Source organism: Triticum urartu, chromosome 5 (genome assembly GCF_003073215.2).
Source record: "Triticum urartu cultivar G1812 chromosome 5, Tu2.1, whole genome shotgun sequence".
NCBI lineage: Eukaryota > Viridiplantae > Streptophyta > Magnoliopsida > Poales > Poaceae > Triticum > Triticum urartu.
This window is the reverse complement of record NC_053026.1, coordinates 451,106,972-451,110,759: the sequence shown is the minus strand read 5'-3', so window position 1 is coordinate 451,110,759 and position 3,788 is coordinate 451,106,972. Positions and strand designations below refer to the sequence as shown.

The following is a 3,788-nucleotide window of genomic DNA, read 5'->3' as shown; positions in this document are numbered from 1 at the left end:
ATCCAATCCTCGCCCTCGCCATCGCCGTCGACCCCGCCCCTCTTCCCTCCGCCGTTTAGCCCAAACCGTAGCGCCGGTGCAGGAGCCCAGGCCACCCACGTGAAGGCAATGGCATAAGCCGTGTTATCGTCTTATCGAGGTCGAGGGGTCCCTTGCGCCAATCCTCGCGCTCGCCCTCACCGCCATCACCGGCGGCCCCGCCGCTCTTCCCTCCGCCTTCTAGCCCGAACCATCCCGCGCTGGTGCAAGAGCCGAGGCCACCCACGTGAAGACAATGCGTAAGTCACCTCATTTTGGTCGAGCGGTCTGCTGAGCCAAACCTGGCCCTCACCCTCGCCGGCATCAGCGGCCCCGCCCGTCTCTAGGTGGTCAGTTACTCGATCTCGGTCATCCGACTCATCTCGGGCGAGTATGTCATTGGTGCGGACGCCGTGTCGGACAACAACAGTGCAAGCTCATCGCTAGCTCATATGAGTCTTTGGTCGGCACCCTCCTACTGCCGCTCTGTGTGTTGGTGCCGACACCACACTCCTCACTTTTCTTAGACAAAGGGAAAGACGAACGCCGGCGTCAGCAAGGTTGTCACCTCCCCTCTCTCTTTAACTCTCTTATTTTATTTTTACATCCTTGTCACAATATTGATCTGTGTTGCTATTGTTGTCTGAATGAAGTGACCTGCTGTTGTTGTAATAACAGAAGTGAGCTGCCGATTTTTGAATGAACTTGACTTGTTTGCATATTCTTGTATGGGCAGAAGAAATATAGAATTGACCTTGTGTACTAACTGTTGTATGGATGTCGGTGGCCATCACCTGTCAAAGGAGGGTCACGCCAGATGTTGTGGAGGTGACGCACTCGGCCGGCGAGGAGCTCCGGGTCAATGACGGTGGTGGCTGATGAGCAGAGTCTACTCATTGAACAGGTCATCCACCGTCATGCACATTCTTTGCTTCGGAAGAACTTGGACTTATTTGATTTGGTAGTTGTGTTGGTGTCAAATTAGCGACCGCACCATTTGTTTGCCAGGTCTTTACTCCAATGGAGTCACTGAGGTTGAAGTAGAATAGGAAGAAAAAAGACATCATTGCATATTTGGGTTCAGTGACATCTTCCATATGTTCTTGATCCCCAGATATGACTTACTTCTATATGTACTTTTCTTGCTGGTGGAACATAACTAGAACTAATATTTTGTGTGGTTTTACCATGTTTTAATTGTTGAAAAAAATTTAGAATTTGATGCATCATTGAATATTTGGGTTCAGTGTAATGCTTCCATATGTTCTTGATCCACAGATATGACTTACTTCTATATGTACTTTTCTTGCTGGTGGAACATAACTAGAACTAATATTTTGTGTGTTTTTACCATGTTTTAATTTTTGAAAAAAATTAGAATTTGATTGTCCTTCGTGGGATGCTCATGTTGCATTGTTCAGTGACTGCTTCAGGATTACGGGAGGAAGTTGGAGTAAATCCTTGTGTTTGGCTTCAATTTTTGGGTTTGGATATCTACCCAACATATAAACTGACTGCTGTACAATGGAAGTTCTGTATTTGTGAGATAAGTTTCTATAATGCAGAACTGCAAGAATAATCCTAGAACCATCTTTACAGTCTGATGTTACTTAATAATAAATAATTAGTTACATATACCAGAGGATTTAAATGCTTAGCATTTCATGTCTTAGTTAGAAATTGATGTGTGATTTCAAGGCTCATATTGGCTTTTCATTATCCTTCTTTTTCTCTGAAAGGCTAGAGAGAAAGTGTTAAAGGAAGCTTCACAGTTTTGTCAATGATCAAAATTTTCTAGCTAATTATTATTTACCCATGTTTGCATGATGTTATGTAAGTGATTCTCTCTCTTTTTCTTTCTTTTCCACATTTTAAAACTGCAGATATTGACTATGAGATGAAATTGTCATTGTTCATAATTTAAATGTTTGACAAAAGGCCGGAGCGAAGAATGCTAGCTTCTTAATGCTACTTCACGGATTTCCATGTCGATGTTGCCCCCTTTTGGACGGAGATGGTTGTGTCAAAGGTGTCAATGGCACAGGTTCTTCGCCATATCAGGCCTTTCATGTGCCTACCTCATGAAGGTACGCCGCCAATACATTGAGTTTCCAATGGTTATATTTCTTTACCAATGTAAAGTAGTTAACTGATGGTTTTGTTGTATACTCTTTGGAAAGCCATTGATCTGGTACTACATAGATTGAGGACGGGCTGAAGAAAATGTGAGCCATGGGAGGAGAGATTTACTGGAGCAAGGTGAACGACGGTGCAGCGACCAGATGTGAGACGCCGGGAATGCATGTTTTTCGTTCTTGATGCCTTGGCTGTCGTACACAAAAGTGGATGGGAGATCTGCAAGTTAAAGAAAATATCATGGTATTCCTCTCATGCACCTTGGTGTCACATAAACCCTCATAACCTCTGCATCTCTGCCTTTACCGTTCGTCGCTTCTCTGTTCCTGACAAGTATGGACTTCTCTTTCACTTCCTTGCTTGTGTATAGATGCTATGATGTATTGTAATATGGATTGGATTTCATATACATGTACTATATTTATTTGAAGTGTTACACACATGGCTCTTGGTCGTGTAACGACTCTTCTTCTAATTGATACGACAACATTTCTTGTTCATGGTGTAACTATGATCATGCTTTAAGTAATTTTTATTACTGATGTGAATGCACTCATGATCTGTGTGGCTTTGTGTTAAAGTGTTCCAATATTATTTTTGTATTGTTATCAAGTAGGTAGTTCTGTGAATTTTTGTATTTGCCGATGGCGGTTTCTTTGACCCGGTGGATGATTCAAATCCATATAGCTTGTGAGGTGATGGCAGTCTTCGGCGGCATTTTCATCTGTATATGTTTAAATGTCTTTCCTATAGAGAAATAAAATTCAGTCGACTTAATTTTCAGAATAACTACTATTTGCGAATTGTATATAATCCTTTGCGATTTTTGAATAGTTAACACAAGGCATTTGTTCATATCCTTAATTGTTCCATTTTGATGGTACTTGCATTACTGTCTGTCTGCAGATATATTCTTTTATGATTTGTTCATAATAATTTCTGGAGGACAACAATTTAGGTGGAAGAATATGCTAGGTGGTAACAATGCCCATCATTCACGATTGCAAAACTCTTAATAGATGACTTGTTAATCTCAAATAATAAACAATGATTAATTTCCCCAACATTCAGAAATGCAAAGTAAGCTATATGTCTTTACCCCAAGCAATCTCAGCCATGAGGCTTGGCTACTAAAAGCAAGGGCCCCAACTCAAAAAGAAAAGAGCAAGGGCTCCGATCAAAATTATGGATCTCTAACCGGTAAAAGAACATTAAGGACTTGCACATATGTTCTCGCATTGATTGTGAGATTATGAAGGGAATTGAACTGTAAAAGGACATTTTAACTTGTTTCTTTTCTCGCGGGATTTTTTCTGGGAGTTTTTAAGACCAGCTCGGAAAGCCAGGCGCGCGAGGTTCAAGAACTCAGGGCACAGGTGGCGCGGATTCCGGAGATTGTCCAAGAGCAAGTGCAACAACAACTCGGAGCGACGATTACCGCCATTGTGCCTACCTTGATCCAAGGGATTTAGTGCGTGGATTGCGGGCGGCCAACAGGGGCCGCCCCCGATTCCTAGCTTCACGGCCAGCAACTCGCAGAACGCGATGGCGGGGCCATTGGTGTCTCCGGCGGAGGCAGCATTGGTGTCTCCGACGCCGGCACGGGAGCTTAATGCACCCTGGTGTACGCCGGC

General features: G+C 43.2%; 1 long non-coding RNA gene across 2 annotated transcripts; it reads left to right on the top strand.

The window, feature by feature from the left end:
- The first annotated feature begins 355 nt into the window (after nucleotides 1-355).
- On the top strand, nucleotides 356-2,717 carry LOC125509723. Of its 2 annotated transcripts, none has more exons than XR_007284193.1 (3): nucleotides 356-922; nucleotides 1,452-2,105; nucleotides 2,199-2,717. It is a non-coding gene; the product is annotated as an uncharacterized LOC125509723 (long non-coding RNA). The 2 variants fall into 2 exon arrangements; XR_007284192.1 differs by having other exon boundaries at nucleotides 1,440-2,105.
- The last annotated feature ends 1,071 nt before the right edge of the window (nucleotides 2,718-3,788 follow it).